The sequence below is a fragment of the Macrotis lagotis genome, chromosome 1, assembly GCF_037893015.1.
Source record: "Macrotis lagotis isolate mMagLag1 chromosome 1, bilby.v1.9.chrom.fasta, whole genome shotgun sequence".
NCBI lineage: Eukaryota > Metazoa > Chordata > Mammalia > Peramelemorphia > Peramelidae > Macrotis > Macrotis lagotis.
In genome coordinates, this window is record NC_133658.1 from 84330088 (window position 1) to 84353791 (window position 23704).

At 34.9% G+C, this 23704-nt stretch overlaps 1 non-coding gene and 1 pseudogene across 1 annotated transcript; both read right to left on the minus strand.

Annotated features, from left to right (window-relative positions):
* Positions 1 to 13042: 13042 nt before the first annotated feature.
* Positions 13043 to 13149, minus strand: LOC141510308 (U6 spliceosomal RNA). The gene has a single exon (XR_012474812.1). It is a non-coding gene; the product is annotated as a U6 spliceosomal RNA (small nuclear RNA).
* A 7202-nt stretch (positions 13150 to 20351) lies between these two features.
* On the minus strand, positions 20352 to 21123 carry LOC141512640 (kallikrein-14 pseudogene; annotated as a pseudogene).
* Between the last annotated feature and the right edge of the window lie 2581 nt (positions 21124 to 23704).

Consider the following 23704-nt stretch of genomic DNA (forward strand, 5'->3'; position numbering starts at 1 on the left):
CCAACAGTCTATGATTCAGTAAAGTCAGAGACCCGGCTCCCTTTCACTACTACTAACTCCCCTTTTCTAACTCTAAGGATATTGCTTATATTGTTTTCTGCTCATTATACTTCCACTCCTTTAAAGATTGAATTATCATTACTTTTTCTACTATTTTGCAAATCTTCTTATTTTCTAAAGCAAATAGGTAATTTTGTTGTAATGTACTCTCTTAAGACAGTTGTGCCCTGAGAGGAATATCCATGATTGCACTAATAATTTGTGTTAGATAGAGTTAAGACTTGAAGTTAGATCCTTCTGATTCTGAAATCAACCCATTTTTCTCCAATCCATAAAAGTACCTAGAGTTGAATTATCATTAACATCCTTCAAGCCCAACTTAGAGGCAGCCTACTCCAAGAAGCCTGAAGTCTTCTCTAATCTCACTCCTTTTATTCTCCCCCCTCAATGAAAAATTAATGTCACTTGGAAATTACTTGCCTCTCAATCTCAATTTTGCTATAGTGAAATAATAAAGACTCCAAGAAGCAAGGAATAAATCAAAAAAACAAAACAAAACATAATTTTGGTCAGGAATTGAGATACTTAATTTGAATCAAACTGGTCTTATGTAGTTGTTTTATTTTGTATTATAGATTTTGATAAATATGTCACATCCTTCTAATCTAGACTGTATGCTCTATGAGGGTAGCTATAATATTATATAGGATGTAGTGTTAAAAAGGAAGGAGTAGTACATAAACTTTTTACCTTCTCCAGTTTTAAACTCTGCCCCTAGCAGATGCTTAATCAATGTTTGCTGAATTAAATTAAATTGAATGGAATGGAATTAAATTGAATTAAGCAGAAGTAAATTGGAGAAGGGAAGCCAAGAAAGCGTGGCCAAGAAATGTGGGACAAGTGAAAAATGAAGGAGAGGAGAATGGAGACAGTTTGGGGTGATTGCTGGTTTTCCCAAAAATATGTCAATTCTCATCCATTTTCCTTTTGGTGGAATAACAGATAGAACAGTCAGGAGTCAGGAAAACAGGAGCTCAAGTCCAGCCTCAGACATTTGACACTTACTAGCTATGCGACCTTAGGTAAGCCACTAAACCTTCATTGTTTCACAACTAGAGACATCTCTAGTCATCCTGATTCATATCTGGCCATTGGATTCAGGTGGTTCTGGAGTGAAAAGTGAGGTTGGTGACTTAGCATGGCACTCCCTTACTCAAATTCAATTCACGTGCTTGTCGTGACATCACCGTCCTGAAGTAATGATCTTTTCCAAAAATGAAGGACAAGCATTATTATTAGTTTCTCTCAATCCAGAACGCAATAGAAAAAATATCATGTTAGTTTCTAAGAATTTTCCTAAAGGTTCTAATTATGATTAGATGACAGTTAAATTGAAATACAGGAACAGGTAAGAATACCAGACAGAAAACTCTTCATGGAGTTGACATCAACTTTGGAATGAGTTGAATCTTCTTTGGAAAGAGTTGAACTCTTCAGGGATATTCCTAGAATCAGCATATCCTAGAGAAGGGATTAGTTCTGGTCTTGGGGTCATTGTTGTTCCCCTTGCTATTTTTTTCTTTTAATTAAAGTTTTATATTTTTAATTAACAGTAATCTATTTTCTCTCCCTCCTACTCCCCATCCCATTAGAAAAAAAAAAGAATTCTTGTAACAGATATGCATAGTAAAGCAAAATAAATTTCCTTATTGGCCATGTTAAAAACTATCTCGTACTACATCCTGAATCCACCATCACTGCTTTGTCAATAATGAATTTGCATCATTGGTCCTCTGGAAACATGGTGCTCATTGCATCGATCACAGTTCCAAAAGTTTTCAATGTTGTTTGTCTTTGCAGTGTTGTTGGCATTGTATTAACTATTCTCCTGGATCTATTTATTTCATTCTTCATTAATTTATAAAAGTCTTCAAAATTTTTCATTTTTATAATACTGATGTTTTAGACTATTTTTTTCTTTTTGTTCTGCTCTCTCTCCTTTGTATCAATTTATACAAGTTCTTTTCAAGACTCTGAAATAATTTGTTCCCTCATTTCTTATAGTTCAACAGTATTCCATCACACTCATATATCATAATTTGTTCAACCCTTTCCAAATTGATAGACATCCTCTTATTTTCAATGTTTTGCTACCTCAAAAAAATCATTAATATATTTTATTGGTAAAATTTTAAAACTATATAATTTATTTTCATATGGGCATATGGTACCTATTCCTCTTTCTTTGACCTTTCTTGGATATAGGTTTAACTGATAAGTTGAGTCAAATGGCAAATATGATTTAAAACTTTTTTGCTTGTTTAATTTCAAATAATGTTCCAAAATTGTTGTGCCCAATCACAGTTGCACCAACAGGTACATTCATGTACCTGTTTTCCCCTAAATTTATCACTACTTTTTATCTTCGTACTTATTTTCCCTTAAAGCATGATTTTAGCAATATTTAGATCTGAAAAAAAGAAGTAGTGTGTGAACAATATTTAGAAAAAGAATTTACAGGAAAGAAGAAAAAATATTGGAGTTAAGACACACCGTGGTTCAAACACCATCTCTGATGCTTTCTAACTGTATGAACTTGCACAAGTAAACTCACTCTCTTTCCACCTCAATCTAATCTGCAAAATGGGGATAAAATAACTGTAGTACCTAACTTATTAGATTAATGTGAAAACTGATTAAGATAGTATATTTGCAGACCAAAAAGGAATACAAAATATGACTTATCCATTCTATTTCTATGAAAAGAAAAAAAAAAACTCAGTAGAAATAGAGAGTATTGAACTCAGGACCTGAGTCCAAATAACTGTCTTGTTACTTAGTGCCTGAGTGACCTTGAGAAATTCTGTTAATATCTCTGGACCTCTTATAAGAGAGTTGAACTTGATCTGATATCTAACATTTCAAATACCAATCTACAGGCAGAAATCTCTCAGACACTGTCGAAAGTGCTGAGAATTCTAGAGCAGGATGGAAAATAGCTCCCACTTCAAAGGACTTTCCATTTTGCTTCAAAAATATAAAATAAAGTCGCTTTGTTTTCATGATATTTTAAGAAAGAGTGAGGAGTGAGCACATTCTAGGCCTGTGATAGGATATTAAATTTAGGAATCAGACATAACATCTCCTTCTCTTTTTCCTAGGTTTTCCCCACTGAAAAAAAAACTTGCATAAATTGATGCTGAGTAGAACTAGGAGAATGTTGTACACATTAACAGCAACATTGCTCACTGTCATAGGGAGGAAAGGAAGGAAAGGAGGAAGGTTAGGGCAGCTAGGTGCTGCAATGGATAGAGCACCTGCCCTGGAGTCAAAAGGACCTGAGTTCAAATCTGAACTCAGATACTTAATGCTTGCTTAGTTATGTGACCTTGGGCAAGTCACTTAATCCTATTGCCTTGTAAAAAGAAAAAAAGAAAAAAAAGAAAAATGTGCAACTCTAAAGTTTACAAAAAAGATGAATGTTAAAAACTATCCTTGTATGTAATTGAAAAAATAGATAAAATAACATTCAAAAAATAGAATTTACAGAGCATATACTTGGTGCAAGGTAATACACAATACTCTCTAGTGAACTGCACATAGATTTCTTATACTAGATCCTTGCCTAAAAGTAACTTATGAAAGTATTAAAATGAAACTTTTCATTGTTCCAGAGGTCCTGGAGTTACATTATCAGTTATTCTAATAAAACATTTTTATATAAAACATAATTCCTATTTTAAGTTCCTAGGGGAATTTTACAGATGTGAAAACTGAGGCCCAGAGAAGAGAAATTAGGTCTACATTATCTCATCTTATGATTACAATAATATTACAGTCCAAGAACATTTTAAATCAATTTTGTGAAGTCCAATACAACTCTCATTTCTGTTTTCCTTTCACATTGAGGTCAGACTAAGCAATATGCTTTTTTTGAACCAGAGAAAAGTATCTATTCTCTTTCTCCATTCTCTCCTATCCAAAAATGCCACTCAAAGAAAGAATTAACTTCACCAATACATGTCCAACAAATACCCACAATGTAACTCCCCACCTCACAAAATCAGAAAATTAATATGTTGGAGGATATATGTGTCTAAAAATGTTATATGTTCATATTGGTTGTCTCCATCAAAGATGTGCAACATACAGGGCAAGGGCTTCAGGGTCACCCAAACTAGTTTAAAAAACAATTCAGAAAAATTTTACAAAATAAATAAGAATACAAAAAATACAGTTAATGTCAATCTATGATTTTCTCAGTTACCATGTAGACTGCAGGAATCTTTATTATAATTTAGTGACCGCTAAGTTAGAGATTATTTCTATTTGAATTTCAGACCATTGGTCTAAAAGTATAGATGCAGTTTACAAGAATCATGAGTAGATATTTCTGGAATCTTACCCACTATTCTCTCATGTAAACATCAATTTCACCTTGAGGGGAGTAAGAGAGGAGCCATGGCTGAACATTTATTCCTTTCATCATTCAATTGTAAATTTGATTCAGCAATAGGACAATTAAATATACCTAGAAATCAAAGAATAAAGGAATGAATATTATGAACCTTAGGGTAAAAATTATTTAAAGGATAAAGGGTGACTTCAAAACTAAGGGATTAAAAGAAAGGAAAACTAATTGGAAAATGGTCAAACAATATGTGTGCATATATATATATATATACATATATATATATATATATATATATATATATATATATATATATATTCAGGGCTTAACATGCTGCCAATAAATACCACTGACTACTGAACAAATTAAGGTAGGAATTGACTGCATAGTTTTCTTTGTTTGGAGATTTTCAAGTAGATACTGGATAATAATTTGTTGAGGATGATATATAAAAGATCACGTTTCAGATAAAAGTCAAGGAGGGTACCCTTTATAAAAGTCTTCAAAATTGTTCATTTTTATAATACTGTTATTTTTTTGATTCTGCTCTCTCTAAGCCTTTTCTATATAGATTGTAAATTCCTTGAGGGCCGGGAATATCTTTTGTCTCTTTTTGTATTATTAATTTAACCAGTTCATGGCTCATCATCAGAACCTAATAAATGTTTATTGATAGATTGTGTGGCCATAGCTAGACAATATCACTTTCCTGAACTTCCTTCTCCGTATGATGGGTAGTTAGAAAATTTCAATTTCCTTCTACCTTCTTCCCTTCCTTCTCTTTCCTCCCCCCACTCCACGGCAGTAAGCAATCTTATATAGGTTATACATATACAAATATGATGAATATATTTCCATATTAGTCATGTTGTGAAAGAAGAATCAGACCTAAAGAGAAAAAACAGGAGAAAAAGAAAAAGTAAGATAAAAAGTGAAAGTAGTGAAGGGGTGGAGCCAAGATGGGCATGAGGGCAGTATTTCCTAGAAACTCCTTCCTACAAGAACTCCAAAAGCCAATACATTATGACTCTAGCCAAAATTTAGAGGGGCAGAACCCACAGAAAGACTGAGTGATACATTTTCCCAGTTCAAGATAACTCAGAACTTATGTGAGAAAAGTGTCTTTCACCAGGACTGAGGGGTTGGAAAAAATCTGTGGCTTCAGAGCAGCCCAGCCCAGCCCAAATCAGGGATCACCAGCAACAGCTTGAAGGGGCCATAAGAGAACTCTGCTACACCAGAATGAGTGTGGAATGGGGAGCCTCAGCCACAGAACCTACAGCAGGAATCAGGGGAAAACAGCCTGCACCTCCAGAGCATAGTCCACAGATGGTAAGTTGGTCAAGGGAGACTGCAGAAATCTCTCTGCTCTCCCTGGGGCAGGACTCTGCTGTTTGCCGGCACTCAGATACAGCTTGCAGTTTGACCTTCCATACTAAGATATCAGGGTCATCCTCACAGCTCCAGGGCAGAAGGGAGTGCCTGTGGTCATCTACATATCAAAGTATCAAAAAAAAATCCCCAAAGCGAGTGTATCAATTATACTCAAAAGCTCAGGAAGCACCCCAAAACCAGGCACAGACTGGAGAAATGAGTAAACAGAGAAAAAAGAGGAACACCATTGAGAAATACATTGTCTATGATCTGAAGAATCCTCCTCAATTGAAGATGAGGAAGTACAAGCTCCTGTATCTAAAGACTCTAAGAAAAATGGAAGTTGGGCTCAGGCTACAACAGAGCTCTAAAAATATTTTGAAAATCAAGTGAGAGAGAGAAGTAAAATTGGGAAAAGAAATGAGAGAGAGATGCAGGAAAAACATGAAAAAGAAGGCAGCAGCTTAGTCAAGGAGATCCAAAAAAAAAAAATGCTGAAGAAAATAACATGTTAAAAACCAGCACAGGTCAAATGGATAAAACAGTTCATAAAGTTATTGAAGAAAAGAATGCTTTAAAAAGCAGAATTGGCCAGATGGAAAAGGAGATAAGCAATCTCTCTGAGGAAAGCACATCCTTTGGATATAGAAGGGAACTAAAGGAAGTTGATGACTTTATGAGAAGTTAAGACACAATACTTCAACACCAAAAGAATGAAAAATTAGAAGAAAATGTGAAACATATTGAAAAAACAACTGAGCTGGAAAACTGATTCAAGAAAGATAATTTTAAAATTATTGATATATCTGAAAGTCATGATCAGGAAAAAGAGCCTTGACCTCATTTTTAAAGAAATCCTACAGGGAAAATTGCCCTTATATCCTAGAAGCAGAGGGCAAAATAGAAATTGAGAGAATCCACCGATCCCCCCAAGAAAGAGATAAAAAAAAAACAGGAATATTATAGCCAAGTTCCAGAACTCCCAAGCCAAAGAGAAAATATTGTGTCCAGAAGGATACAATTCAGATTTTGTGGAGCTGCACTCAGGATCACACAGGACTTAGCAGCAACTACATCAAGGCCTCATAGGGCTTGGAATATAATATTCCAAAAGGCAAAAGAGCTTTGAATGCAACTGAGAATCAACTACCCAGCTAAACTGAACATCCTCTTCCAAGGGAAAAGATTGACTTTCAATGAAACAGGGGAATTTCAAATGTTCCTGTTGAAATGACAAGAGTTGAACAGAAAATTTGACCTTCAAGTACAGGACTCAGGTGAAACATAGCGAGCAGAGGAGAAGGAGAAGAACTGCATGTATTCCTGCATAGAAAAATGATACTGATAACACTCATATGAAACTTCTCATTTGATAGAGGAGGTAGAAGGAACTTTTATAGATGAAGCACAGGAGAGAGCTGAATCCAAAGTTATAATATAGTGTAAAAATGGAGTTAATGGCTAAAAGGGAAATGCATTAGGAGTAAGAGAAAAGAGAGCTGGAATAGGCTAAGATATTTCATATAAAAGATTTTTTTCCTTCTTTTTACAATTAACTTTTGCAATGATATGGGAGGGGGGAGGTGAGGGGGAATGGGGGAACCTTCACTCTCATCAGAAATGGCCATAGAGGAAACAGCATACATACTCAGTAGGGTATAGACATCTAGAGTAAAAAGGAGAGAAGGGGAAAAGGGGGAAGGGGGAGAGATGTGGGTGATAAAGGAGAGGGTAGATCATAGGAAGAACAGTACGATATAACACATTTTCTTTTTTACTTCTCACAAGGGGCTGGGATTGGGTGGCCTGTCAGGGACCACAGGGCTGGGTGGTTGCTGTATCTCAGGGGTGGTATGTGGGTTCAGGAACTCTTGGCTTCAGGGCCAATAATCAATCAGCAGTGCTATTCTCAGCCACCCTACAGCACATTTTAGAAGAGGGACAGAGTGAAAGGAGAGAGAGAGAGAGAGAGAGAAAATATAATATATGGTAGTAGGGAAGAATGCATGGAGGGATTTACAATCAGCAACAGCAACATTGCAAAAATATGGAAGTAAATTTTATGATGGACTTATCATAAAGAATATGATTCACCCAAGACAGAGACAATGGTATCAGAACACATACTGAAACACATCTTTTTTTCTCTTTCCTTTACTTTATTTCTCATGAGGGTCTATATTTTTTGCAAGGGAGGGGGTATTATGTTTACTCTTAAACAAGAATATTTTAGTAATGCATAAAAAAATAACTTGTACAAAAATATCCATAGCAGCTCTGTTTGTGGTGGGAAAGAAATTAACGTAAATGTCCTTCAATTGGGGAATGGCTTAAGAAAATGTGATATATGTGTGTGTGTGTGTGTGTGTGTGTGTGTGTGTGCGCGATGGAAGACTATTCTTCTATTAGAAGCCAGGAGGGATGGAAATTTAGGGAAGCCCAGAAAGATATGCATGGACTGATGCTGAGCGAGATGAACAGAACCAGAGGAGCATTGTGCACACTAGCAACAACATGGGGGTGATGACCAGCCTTGATGGGCTTTCTCATTCCATTAGTGCAACAATCAGGCACAATACTTTATTTTTCTTCCTAAAGGATATGATTTCTCTCTAATCACATTCAACTTAGATCAATGTATGCCATGGTGGGGGGAGGGAAGCGAGATTAGGGGACACATTGTAAAAAATTCAAAATGAAATTATTATTATCATTATCTTAAAAAAAGTGAAAATAGTTTGCTTTTGTTTTTAAACAATTTTTTCCCCTCTGGATAGGAGTGGCATTTTCCATAACAAGTCTTTTAGAATTTCTTGGCCAGCTAAGTGGCACAGTGAATAGAGCATGGGCCCTGGAGTCAGGAGGACTTGAATTCAAATCACTTAATAATTACCTTGCTGTGTGATCTTGGGCAAATCACTTAACCCCATTGCCTTGCAAAAAAAAAAGAAGCATTGTTCTTGATCATTGAATTTCTCAGAGGAACTAAGTCTATTAAAGTTGATCATCATACAGAGTTTCTTTTAATGTATACAATGTTCTCCTGGTTCTGCTGAACATCAGAAATTGACAAATCTTTTCAGACTTTTCTAAAGTCCACCCACTCATGTTTTCTCATGGAATAATAGTATTATATCACATTCATATATCATAATTCAATTATTTCCCCTCATAGATGGACATTCCTTTATTTTCCAAATATTTTCCCTACAAAAAGAATTACTATAAATATTTTTGAATGTATGAGTCTTTCCCCCCTTTTTTATGATCTCTTTTGGCTAAAAACCTAGTAGTGGCATTACTGAATCAGAGGGTATGCATAGTATTATTGCCCCAGTATCGTTCCAAATTGTTTTCCAGAATGGTTGAATCAGTTCACAACTCTACCATCAATAAAATTCTTAATGAATGAATGAATGATACAAAAAAGAATGTAGTTGAATCTCCAAATCTCTAAATATTTTCAAATAAATTTCATATTTCATTTTTACTACATCCATATTTCTTAATTTATTACTCTCCTTCCTTTTGCCACAGAGACAGTTTCATTAACAAAATATAAATATAAAGGGTAAGGGAAACTTTAGCAACAGCAACTGTGTTGAAAAAGTTTCACGTTTATTCAATATTCCACACTTATAGTCCCTCAAATTTGCAAAGAATTGGTGACTTGTCTCCTCATATCTTTTCTGTGTGACTAAGTTTTACACTTAGTTTTGTGTTTTTTTTGCCATTCTTTCTATTTATGTTACTGCAGTTGTCATATGTATTGTTTTCCTGGCATCAGTTCATCACGTTTCTTTTTTATTTCTTATATCCATCATTTCTTATTTTTTTTAAAAGTAATATTCCATTACATTTATATGCCCCAACATATTTGACTGTTCCAATCAATAGACATTTATGTTTCCATTTCTCATTACCACAACGCTATATATTCTGGTCTATATGTGACCTTTTTTGTTGTTGAGTTATTTGGGGAAAATGCTTAGAGTGACAGCTAGGTATCATAAGGAATGGATATTTATGTCATTTTCTTAAAATAATTTTAACTGATTTCTAGAATGGACAAACTGATTCACAAAATCATAATGCAGTATTGCTGCAATCTTTCCACAATCTCCCAGACATTGTTCAATCCCATTGTTTGTTTGTTTTGTTTCAACTCTGCTAATTTGCTAGATATGAGATGAAACCTCATTTGTTTGTTTTTTTGGATTTTTTGCAAGGCAAATGGGGTTAAGTGGCTTGCCCAAGGCCACACAGCTAGGTAATTATTAAGTGTCTGAGACCTGATTTGAACCTAGGTACTCCTGACTCCAGGGCTGGTGCTTTATCCACTAGGACACCTAGCCACCCCATGTTTTTTGTTTTTTTTTGACATTCATTTTTCTTACAATGCAGCAAGTTAGAGCTATAATAGAGCCTCAATCTGAAGTTGGGAAGACTTGATTTCAAATCTAGTTTCAAGCACTTATTAGTATTGTAATTCTCAACTAAACACTTAATGACTATTTCGGTTTCTTCATCTGTAAAAATGGAGATGATAATAGCAACTACCTCACAGAAATGTTGTGAGGATAAAATGACATTTTGAAGCTCCATAAACCTTAAAAAATATAAAGCAAGTTATTAATGAGTATTAATTTACAGAATACATTTGTTTGTTGATAGTTTCCAATTATTTCTTTGTAAAAGGTTTATTCTTATCCTTCATCTATTTATTTGTTGGAAAATAGTATGTATTATCGAATATTTTTGCTAGTTTTCTATAGATCTTAGATATCAGAGATAATTAAGATGATTCCCCCCCCCAATTTTCTTCCCTTCTCTAATTACATTAATTTGGCTAGTGCAATAACATTTTATTTTATGCAATTAAATTTTCTGTTTTATACTTTATACTTGTAACTGATCTGTCTGTTTTCTAATTTTTTAGTGATATGACCTTTAATTCTTTTTTTTAAGAATATTTATTTATTTATTTATTTTAGCCATATGCACATGTATATTTTTAAGTTGAAAAATTTCCTTCCACCCTCCTTTTCCACCCCTCACCAGTGAATAGTCAGGCTACTATTGTACATATTACTTTTTGACAAACATATTTTTAGATTATTTTCAGTATGAGGAATTGGAATTAAGGGAAAGAGATACTTAAGAGATGATTTTTATAAAGCATTCATCAGATTCTGAAGGGTAGTGTGTGTGTGTGTGTGTGTGTGTGTGTGTGTGTGTGTGTGTGTGTGTGTGTATGTTTTGTTTTGTTTTGTTTTGTTTTTCTTCCTCTGGATGGCGATAACACTGTCCATAGCCTGTCTAATACAGTTGTGCTAACTCAGAGAAGTTGCTTCCATCAAGATTGAACATCTCACACTGTTGTTGTTAAAGTGTACATTGTTTTCTTGGTTCTATTCCCTTCACTCAGCATCAGATCCTGTAAGTCATTCCATGCTTCTCTAGAGTCCAACCATTTATGGTTGAATATAGAACAATAATATTCCATAATATTCATGTACCATAGCTTGTTTTGCCATTCCTCAATTGATGGGCAGCCCCTCAATTTCTATTTATTTTCCACTAAAAAAGAGCTGCTATGAATATTTTGGAACATATAGGATTTTTCCTTTTTATAATTTCTTTTGTATATAGACCTAGAATTTGAATTGCTGGGCCAAGGGGTATGAACAGTTTAATTGCTCTTTGGGTATAGTTTCATATTGCTCTCCAGAAAGGCTGGATACATTCACAATTAAACCAGCAATGCTTGATTGTCCCAATATTCCCACAACCTCTCCAACATTGTTCATTTTTCCTTTTTCTCATTTTGATCAGTCTGATAGGTTGACTTCATAGTTGTTTTAATTTGCATTTCTCTGATCAATAATGATTTGGAGCATTTTTTCATATGATTATATAAAGCTTTAATTTATTCATTTGAAAACTGTCTATTCATATTCTTGACCATTTATCAATTGGGTAATGACTTGTAACCTTATAAATTTGATGCAATTCTCTGTATACTTCAGAAATGAGACCTTTATCAGAAATATAGTTTTCCAGCTTTCTTCTTTCCTTCTAATTTTATTTATTTATAGATATTTATAGATACTCTTATTATTTTATTTATTAGTGCAAAAACTTTTTAATTTAATATAGTCAAAATCATTCATTTTGCAGTTTATAATGTTCTTTAATTTTTGTTTGATCACAAATTTATTCCCTTTCCATAAATCTGAGAGAGTATTTCTTGGTCTATTAATTTATCTATGGTGTCACTCTTCATATCTAAATCCTGTACTCATTTTGACCTTATTTTGGGATAGGGTGTGAGATGTGGATCTATGCCTAGTTTTTCCCATACTATTTTCCAATTTCCCAACAATTTTTGTCAAATACTGAGTTCTTATCCTAGAAGTTGATGTCTTTAGTTTTGTCAAATAGGAGATTGCTGTTGTCATTTACTACGATTTTTTTGAACCTATCCTAATCCACTCATCCATTACTCTATATCTTAATCAATATCAGGCAGTTTTGATGACTGCCGCTTTATAGTATAGTTTTCTATCTGGTAGAGCTAGGCCACCTTTTTTTTTTTTTACCCAAAGAAAAAGCAGAGACTTTACTATCAAGATTTTCCCTTTCTCATTCCCTCCTTGTACATCCCCTTCCTGGCACAGTACCACTGTGAGAGGTACTCATTCTCCTGAGGGGTGGGATAAAGGGGGGGGGTGTTCTAGGGGAGGGGTGTTCTAGGGGAGATGGCAGGTGCCACAGCTGTGGTGGGAAGGGGCTTGTTGAAGGGAAAGGACTGCTTGGAAGTTACGCAAGTGAGTCGGAATAGTGGACCACTGAATTGTAGTCGGGGGGTGGGCTGTGGCACTCAAGGGCTGGATCCAGGGCATAGGCCAGAGGGTCATCCTCATCCAGCTGGGCGGGCAGCTGGGGCTGCGGAGCCTCCTTCTCCTCAAACAGCAGCACAGACTCTTTGCTTCTGCTGGCTGTTCTCAGGGCCAAAGCCATGAGTCCATATGGCCAGGATCGAGTCTCCAGGTGCTTCATTGCAGGCAGCAGCAGCCCACTCTGCAACTGGTTCTCTTCAGGCCTGGTCTTAATGAACTCCACAGTGACCTCACTGTAAATCTTGTCACTCAGGGGACCCATCTGGATGCCACTGCTGTCTTCCTCAATGATCCGGTGAATAAGGCCACTGCTCATTTTCTCTTCCAAACAGCTGGCCTTGAAGTCAATTTTCTTAAAAATATGGAACGCTTCATGAATTTGCGTGTCATCCTTGCGCAGGGGCCATGCTAATCTTCTCTGTATCATTCCAATTTTAGTATATGTGCTGCCGAAGTGAGCACTAGGCCACCTTTCTTTACATTTTTTTTCATCAGTTCCTCTGCTATTATTCCACTTTTTTGCTCCAGATGAATTTTGTTACTATTTTTTCTAGCTTGGTAAAGTAGTTATTTGGTAATTTGATTGGTATAACACTGAATAAGTAATTTAATTTGGGTAGAATGGTCATCTTTTTAATATTAGCTCATCCTAACCATAAGCATTTGACACTTTTCCAATTATTTAGATATGACTTCATTTGGGTGAGAAGTGCTTTATAATTGTATTCACACTGTTTCTGGGTTTGTCTTGGGAGGTAGATTCTCAAGTAGTTAATGTTGTCTATAGTTACTTTTAGTGGAATTTCTTTCTCTTGCTCTTGGGTTTTGTTGTTTCATAAATTGAATTGCTAATGATTTATTTGGATTTATTTTTATATCCTGCTTTACTGAATTTGTTAATTGTTTCAAGGAGTTTTTTAAATGATTTTCTTGGGTTCTCTAAGTATAACATCATATTATCTGCAAAGAATGAAAGCTTTGCTTTCTCATTGCCAATTCTGATTTCTTCAATTTCTTTTTCTTCTCTTATTGCTACAGCTAGCATTTCCAATTCTATATTGATAGTATTCATGATAATGGACATCCTTGTTTTAGCACTGATTTTATTGGAAATGCTCCAAGTTTATTCCCATTTCTTATAGTATTTGTTGAAGATTTTAGATACTATTTAAATATTTTAAGGAAATTCTATTTATTTCTAAACTTTCTAGTGTTTTTAATAAGAATGGATGTTGTATTTTTATCAAAGGCTTTTTCAGCATCTCTTGAAATAATCATATGATTTCTATTGGTTTTGCTATTGATATATTTAATTTTATTGAGTGTTTTTTCTATTATTGAAATACCCCTGCCTACCTGGTATAAATCCTACCTGATCATGGTGTATTATCCTAGGAATAACATGCGGTAGTATCATTATTAAAATTTTATTTCAGATTTTTGCATCACATTGTGAGATGTCCAACCTTAATGGAAGCAACTCCTCCCAGGAGTTCAGAGAGCTAGGAAAACCATGATAGACTGGCTATGGAGTGTTATCTGCATCCAGTGGAAGAAAAACAAAATAAAGCAAAACAGAAAAATGAAAAAGAAAACCATTCCTTCAGAATCTGATGAACAATTCATAAAAATTATCTCTTATGTATCTCTTTCCCTTAATCCTGATTCCTCATACTGAAAATGACTAATATGTAAGCATGTTTATCCAAACTATGTATGTATAATGCTAACCTGACTGTTTGCCACTGAGGGGAAGAGGGTGCGAAGGAAGGGTAGAAGGATATTTTGTAACTTAAAAATATACATGTGCATATGGATGAAAATAAATAAATTTTTTAAAAAGAAAAAAGTCATTAATGAGATTGGTCTATAATTTTATTTGTCTGTTTTGATTCTTCCTGCTCATAATTAGCATCATATTGGGGCATGAAGGGAGTTTGGCAGAACTCCTTCTATTTTTTTAAAGTAGTTTATGTAGAATAGGAATTAATTGTTCCTTAAAAGTTTGGTAAAATTCATTTGTAAATCCATTTGGGCTTGGAGACTTTTTCTTAGAGAATTTTTGATGGTTTCTTCAATTTCTTTTTCTGAAATGGGATTATTTTAGTAATTTATTTCTTCTTCTGTTAATTTAGGTAGTTTGTATTTTTGTAAATATTCATCCATTTCTCTCAGATTGACATATAGTTTGGCAAAGTAGCTCTCAATTATTTATTTAATTTCCTCTTCTTTGGTGGTTAGTTCACCTTTTCATTTTTGATACAAGTAATTTGGTTATCTTCTTTTTAATCAGATTAATCAAAGATTTGTCTATTTTATTGACTTTTTATTAAAAAGTTCTTAATTTATTTATGAGATCAATGGTTTTCTTGCTTTCAAATTTATTAATCTCTCCCTTGATTTTTCAGAATTTCTGTTTGGTATTTAATTGGGGATCTTTAATTTGTTCTTTTTCTTGCTTTTTTAGTTGCATACCCAATTCATTGATCTCATCTTTATTTTATTCATATAGGCATTTAGAGATATAAAGTTTCCCTTCAAAACTGCCTTATCTGCAACTTATAAATTTTGGTATGATGTCTTATTATTATCATTTTCTTGGATAAAATTATCAATTATTTCTTTTTTTTACATTTTTTTTGTAAGACAAATGGGGTTAAGTGGCTTGCCTAAGGCCACACAGCTAGGTAATTATTAAGTGTCTGAGAAGGAATTTGAACCCAGGTACTCCTGACTCCAGAGCCTTTATCCACTGTGCCACCTAGCTGCCCCTAATTATTTCTATTATTCGCTGTTTGATCCATCCATTATTTAAGATAAATTTATTTAATTTCTAGTTATCTAGTCTGAGAAGTGAGTATTTATAATTTCTGCCTTTCTGCATTTGACGCTAAGGTTTTTATGCCCTAAGATATGTTCAATTTTGGTATAGGTGCCATGTTGCTGAGAAAATAGTATATTCTTATCTATCCCTATTAAGCTTTCTCCAGAGGTCTATAATATCAAAATTTTCTAAGATTCCATTCATCTTCTTAACTTCCTTCTTATTTATTATCTTATTTATTGGTGAGATTTATCTAGTTCTGAGAGAAGGAAATTGAGGTCTCCCATTATTAAGATTTTGCTATTTATGTATCCTTGTAATTCACTCAGCTTTTCCTCTTGGAATTTGGATGCTATACCACTAGATACCTGCATATTTAGCAATGATATAGCTTCATTACCAAAGTTGCCTTTTAAGATGTAGTTTCCTTCCTTGTCTCTTTTAATAAGATTGATTTTTACTTTTGCTTTATCTGACATTAGGATAGCTACCTATGTTTTGTTTTGTTTTTTTACTTCTTCTGAGGCATAATATATTTTGCTCCAACCTTTTATTTTTGCCCTCTGTGTATCTTTCTACTTCAAATGTGTTTCTTGTAAATGACATATTGTAGGATTCTGGTTCTTAATCCATTCTGCTATCCACTTCTGTTTTATGTGACAGTTCATTCCATTCCTGTTTACAGTTAAGATTACTAATTCTGTATTTTCCTCTGTGCTATCTTTCTCCAATTATATTTTTTCTTTTCTCTTATTCCTCCTCACCAAAATTTTACTACCTTTCTCCTTTGATTTTTCTTTTAAAAATTTAACTTTCAATATATTCAGTTATACTTTTGTCTTTCCTTTTATCATTCCCCTCTTCCCTTATCTTTCCCTTTCTCAGTCTTCCCCTTCCCTGTAGATTAGGGTAGATTTTTTTAACCCAAGTGAAAATGTATCTTATGCCTCTCTGGGCTAAATCTATTGAATGGAATTTACTCAGCATTCACATTCTCTCTTCTTTCCCTCTAAAATTATAAATCTTTGTGCCTCTTCCCTTGGTATTATTTATCATTCTAGTATTATTAATCAAGTATTGTCAATCACAATTTGATTATTTTATTTCTTGGTAAACATATAATGTTATCAAAAGTATCATCATAGATTGTTTCCTTAATTGCCTGATAAGTAGCATTGTCTCCAATTCTATCAAATTATAATCTTTTTTCACCCTACCCCTTTTCAAGGACCCTCCAAATACATACAGTCCTCCACATGAGCTAAAGTATCATCCAAAGGCATATCATTTCTTGAACTATTTGTGCCCCACTCCCCTGGCCTATTTTCTTTCCCACTTTACCCCCCCCCATTCCACACAGTATACTTAACCCCTTGTTAAGTGAAGCATGGGTTATGTCAAAAACCTGATCTAATTAACTGCAAAAATCTTAAAGATTTCTAAGTACTGATAGGCTCTGAGGGTCTCACCTGAGAATTTTACAAATGATTGTAAGTTACAGAGACCCTGACTTAGGACCTGGCAGTATATGATGTCCCCATTGAACAAAGTAGAATTAAAGTGGGTCAAAGGATAATGAGACACTTAAGTTCAAAGTTAACACCCCTGATTTTCTTCTGGGCTTTTCATCTCAAACAGTGATGTCATCTTGCACCTCTCCAATGGAGAGATAAGACCCAACTATACACAATCTTCAAATTCATTCTCCTCAATTATATTTGACCCTCTAGTTATCCTAAAGAAGTAAAGTTCTAAAGAATTAGAATTTCTTCCCTTTTAAAGTTGTAAACAGTTTGATGGTCTTGACCAACATTTGTTTTATTTTATTTTTTTCTTTCCCTATTTCCTTTTCCTTTTCATGCAACTCTTGAGTCATGTATTTATTTGGTGATCGAATTCTCTGTTCATTTCTGCTCTTTGTGCCAGGAAATTCTGGAAGTTCTCTATTTCATTGAATATCCATCTATTTCCCTGACAATATATGCTGATTTTTACAGGGTAGTACATTATGGGTTATAATCCCAGGTTCTTTGCTCTCCGATATATGCTGTTCCAGGTCTTGCTATCCTTTAATGTTGAGGCTGATAGGTCCTGTGTGAGTTTGATTGTGTTTCCCTCCTATTTGAATTGTTTTCGTTTTTAGTGCTTACAACATTCTCTTCTTTATTCTGGAATTCGGTATAACAGTCCTTGGAGTTTTTATCCTGGGGTCTTTTTCTGGAGAGTTTCTGTGAATTCTTTTATTGGCTATGTTATCTTCTTGTTCTAGCAGATTTGGACAGTTTTCCCTTATAATTTCCTGTTTCCAGGTTCTTTTTTTTTGTTCTAGGCTTTCTAGTAGTCCAATAATTCATAGATTGTCTCTCGTGGTTCTATTTTCTAGATTATTCATTTTCCCTATAAGGTACTTTACATTTTCTTCAATTTTTTTAGCCTTTTTATTTTGTTTGATGGATTCTTGTAGTCTTGTAGATTCATTGGCTTCTATTTGATCAATACTAACTTTTAGGTTTTTATTTTCTTCAATTAGCTTTTGTGTTTCCTTTTCCAGTTGGTTACTTTTTCTTTTGATGGAGTTAATTTCTTTGTTCAATTTTTTGTAATTTTCCTGTATGACTCTCATTTATTTTTTTTCCATTTTTTTCTTCTTCCTCTTTTCTTTGGTTTTTAAATTATTGTTTAAGTTCTTCAATGAGCTTTGTATTTGAGTCCAATGTATAGCCTGTTTTGATACTTCCCCTGTGAGTGATTTTTCATTGATTTCTTCTTCAGACATGGCATTGCTTTTATCTTTGTCTGTAAAGTAGTTTTCTATAGTGAGCACTCTTAGCTTTTCTGATCACCTTTGCTGTATTAGCTCTGCTCCTGGGGTATAGAGAGTATAGTTCCAAACATTTTTTTTTTTTTTTTGCTGGGGCTGGGCTCTGATTGCTGGCTTGTCACTGAACAAGATGTTGCCTATGCAGTTCAGGCATTGCCTTTGCAGAGATTTGTTTCCTCCTTTATATCCAGGTTCTGACTTAGCAATGGTTTGTTTCCAACCGAGTCATCTCTTTTACCTCAGACTTTGGGGTAGGGATCCTCCTGCCTAGTTTGCTATCTAGCTGCCAGGACCTCTGTTGTTTTCAAGCTGTCAGCACCTGGATTTCACTGTGGCTAAAAGCCTCCTGGGAGCTTTCCCTGCTCTCCCACCTTGCTCTGCTTTACTTCTCCTTTTCCCTCAAGGAGACAGAACTTTACTGAAGATCCGCCATGATGCCTTCCCTTGAAATCTTCTTTGAATCTTCTCTTTTTCTTGGTTGTATCTGTAGTTTGAATGTCAGAATAGAGGTTTCATTTATCTTTGGTAAGGAAAAGCTCTGGGAGCATATTAGCTTCATGCTACCATTTTGACTCCTTTCTGGAAGTCATCTTACCATGACCTTTGATTTTCAAATGAGCTAACACACATAAAGATTTAAAAAAAAAACCAAAGTTCTATATGAATGCTGCTATTATTATTATTATTATTATTATTATTATTCAGTTTATATTTCAATTTGAATTTAATAGAGTGCATGGTATAAGATATTGCTTTAAATTTAATTTGTCCAGATATTCTTGCCAAATATGGATTTTGTCTGGATAACATATATTTTGGGTTTAATCAAACACTGAATTGTTGTGTGTAATTGTTTCTGATTTTTTTCTTGTTTGATTTTTTTCCACTGCTCTGCTTTTTTTTTAAAATCAGGAAATGAGTTCTACTTTATTATTTAAGTATGAAGGTTCCAAGGACAATGCCATTGGAAGGAGCAGACCAGAGGAACAAAGGGTTGGAAATAATCAGGATGTAAAGTAAATGATGTGGAAACATATGGATTGATGATGGTAGGACACTGGGAAATTGTAGGAACAGGGATTATAGGAATTTATAGGGACAGGGAGAGGGAAATCATGATGATATATATGGCAAAGATGTCTGAAAGCATCCATAAATGGGACCAGAGGCATGGATGATGGAGATGGAGAGGTCAATGATGCATCTGACATGATAGCAATGAGCCACCTGGGACAAGAGTCAGAGATTTTGGGACAGTGATACAGGTGAGACCATTGAGGACAAAGCTGTGGTGGACACTATGGGGATGTGGAAAGTGACTCAGAGAATGAGGGGAGGTCTTCCCAGAACATGGTTGATATCAAGCCTTTTATTTCTACACCTCCCAGATGGCTCCAGGCTGTCCCTTCTCCCAGCCAGCTTCCTTTCCCTTCCCACCCCCCATTCTTACCATCCCCCTCAATCACACAGGACATTCCAATTACAAAGGAAAAGCTAGTACATCTCAGTCACAAAGAACATACTGTAGGTTTTGTTAATCTAAGATTGTTGGGGTATGAAGGAGTGAACAAGAGGGATCAATTCAGTTGCCTTACTCTGGAATACCTGAGCAAGCCTCAGGAGTCATGATCTATGCCTTCCAATCCCAGATCTTAGTCTCCAATCTGTCTGCTGCATCCTAATTAGGTGACACTTAGGACATCACTTTAACACTCAGTTTCCCCATTTGTAAAAATTGAAGTATATTTGGTCTTTCTAAAAGGTTCTTTTCCAGATCTGCTATTTCTTTTCATCACTAAATTCTTTTCATGCATCCAAATCTGGAGTAGAGGTGGGGTTAGGTAAATTTGGGTTCTCCAGTGGTAGAGAAGGCAGGATGATCTTGGTGGGGAGAAAGAACTCAACCGGGTTGATTAGAAGGATCCTGTGCCTGGGTTCCTTTGTAGGGTGTGGGTAGGACTGGAGGTTGAACTGTGCACTCTTCCCAGGGGTGTGGGGGGAGTTTTGTCAATGCTTCTTCTATGCTTTCTTCTGAATTTCATTTAAGATCCAGGTCCGGTACCGACACAGGTTAGTGTAAACACCAAGAAATGACTTCAGAGCACAAAGTTCAATGCCCCAAGACACAGGGCCCTGCAGGGCCCCACTGCACACCAATGGGCCTCTGGAGTCACCCTGGCAGTAATCCTTTCCAGGTTCCCCAGCATAGACCATGGCCAGGGTGATGGCTTTCCCATAAGCTCTTTTGCATTCTTCCTCAGATGAGATACAGATGTTCACACACTGAAGGGCATCAGGATAATGGACAAAAGGACTGGAAATGGTACCCCAGTCAGACACCATGCAGGTGGTCCCAGGCTTGGCACAGTCTTTGGCCAGTTGAATGGGCAGAACTTTGTTAGTCAGATTCACTGGTTTCTCCAGGAAGAGCAGCATGAGGGTCATGGTTTTTGGTTCTGGTGTTGTACTTGGGGTAGGGTATCTTCTTTACCACATTCACCCATTTCTGAGAGGACTCCTGGTAAATGAGATTGTGTTTGCCCAAGTATGCTTGAAGGTTCCAGTTGACACGGTGAGCTGCTGCAAGGACCCAGTGATTAGACAACAGGACACCGCCACAGTGAAAATTGTGACTGGCGAACAGTGCAACCTGCCAGGGTTGGGAGTGAGGAACACATGCTTGACCACCAATGATCTTTTCCTCATTCCTGAAGTTGCCTGGAAGAATGTCAGCTGGGGCTGGAATGGCAGCAGGGACCCACAAAAGAAGCAGTATTAACAGGGGCAACATACCTGAAGTGGATGCCAAGGTAGGGTGGGGAGAGGTCAGTGGAAGATAGGTATCCCAAAGAGAAGACACAGCCTAGTTTCTGGAGGAGGTGGGAGAAGAGAGCCAGCTGAGCCCCAGGAAGGGGTGTCTTGAAGACAAAAGCAGTCCAGAAAGAGGTCTTTTCCTGGAGTCTCCTGCTCTGCTTTAAAAAAAAAACAATAGCTAATTTGAAAAGTAATCATTTCTGGAAGTGCTATTTCCCATTTTTTCTCATTGTTTCCATTGATATTTAAAATAATTTTGCTATTATTTTATCTAGTAATTTAAAGTATCTGTTTGACTGTTTGATTAGAATAGTATTGAAATATAATTTAATTTTAGAAGTATTATCATTTTTTCTTTTAACCACCCAGGTCTGATCATTGAATGTTTTTTATTATTTTATATTTATATTTTATAAGATATGTTTCCATATTTAGCTCCTTGTGTCTTTCTCTAGCCTTTGAATGACCTTTTGTTCTTTTCTTATCCTCATGGGTCAAGTCTTTCTAACTTTAAAAAAATATGTGAAGAAAGGGTAATTTATTTCATTACTTATTCTTTTCTTTTAAAATATTTTATTTCTTCATTTTTACAACTACATGCAAAGATAGTTTATAATAATAATTTTTCTAACATTTTGAGTTTTACATTTGTCACCCTCCCTGCATTCTCTACTCTCTCTCCTGACAGTAAGTAGTCTAATATAGGTTATGTATGTATATGTTAACCATAAATCAAAAAAACACTTTGTGAAGGAAGAATGTAAACAAAAAGAAAAAATGTGTAAGGCAACTTTAAAAAAAAGTGAAGATAGTGAGCTTTGTCCTACATTTAAACTCCATAGTTTCTACTCTGGATATGGATGGTATTTTCCATCAGAAGTGCTTTAGAATTGTCTTTGATTATTGCACTGCTGAAATGAGCAAGTCCATCATAGTTGATCATCACACAATGTTGCTGTAAATGTGTATAGTGTCCTGGTTCTGCTCACTTCACTCAACATCAGTTCATTCAAGTCTTTAGAGATTTTTCTGAAGTCCTATCCCTCATGAATTCTTGTTGAATGATAGTGCTCTAGCACATTCATATGCCATAATTTGTTCAGTCATTCCCCAATTGATAGGCATCCCCTCAATTTTCAATTCTTTGCCACTACAAAAAGAGCTGTTATAAATATTTTTGTACATGAGAGTTTTTTTGCCCTTTTTTGTGAACCCTTTGGGATACAGACCCAGTGGTATGGATGAATTGAAGGATATGCACAGTTTTATTGCCTTTTGGGCATAATTCCAAATTACTCTCAAGAAAGTTTGGATCAATTCACAACTCCACCAACAATGCATTAGTGTCCCAGTTTTCCCACATCCCCTCCAACACTGATCATTTTCCTTTAGGTCATCTTGGTCAATCTGATAGGTTTGAGGAGGTAACTCAAAGTTGTTTTAATTTGAATTTCTCTAATAAATAATTGAGAGCATTTTTATATGACTTTAGATAGTTTTAATTTCTTCATCTGAGAATTACCTTTTCATGTTCTTTGACCATTATCAATTGGGGAAGGACTTGTATTCCTGTAAATTTGACTCAATTATCTCTCTCTCTCTCTCTCTCTCTCTCTCTATCTATCTATCTATCTATCTATATATATATATATATATATATATATATTTAGAGACCTTTAACAGAAACACTAGCTGCAAAAAATGTTTCCCAATTCACTGGTTTCCTTTTAATCTTGGTTGTATTGGTTTTGTTTATGCAAAACTTTTCAATTTATCATAATCAAAATGATCCATTTTACATTTTAAATGTTTTCTATCTTTTCAGCCAGAAACTATTCCCCTTTTCCATAGATCTGACAAAGAAACTATTCTTTATTCTCCTACTTGGTTTATGATATCAACTTTTATGTCTTAATCTTGTCCCACTTTGATATTTTCTTGGTATAGGGTATGAGATGTTGGTCTATGTCAAGTTTCTATCTAGACTTTCCAGTTTTCCCAGCAATTTTTATCAAAGAGTTCTTACCCCAGAAGCTGGAACCTTTGGGTTTATCAAATTATAGGTTACTATAGTCATTTAATATTGTTTCTTTTACATCTAATCTATTCAACTGATTCACCACTCTATTTCCTAGTCAGGACCAAAAAGTTAATATAATTGATTCTAAAATGATAATATAATTTTTGCTCCAGTATGATTAGGCCTCCTTTTTTTCCATTTTTTCATTAATTTCCTTTTTATTTTGAACCTTGTAATCCTCCATGTGAATTGGTTACTTTGATTCTAGCGCAATAAAGTAATTTTTGGTAGTTTTATTCTTATGTAAGTGAATAAGTAATTTAATTTTGGTAGAATTAACTTGACTCATGAACAATTGATATTTGTTCAATTATTTAGATATGATTTTATTTGTGTGACAAGTGTTTCATAGTTGATTTCATATAGTTTCTGAGTTTGCTTTGGCAGACCAGTATTTTATGGTATCTGCAGTTATTTCAAATAGAATTTCTTTTTCTATTGCTTGCTGTTATCTATTATCTTTTTGATAATATTTTGA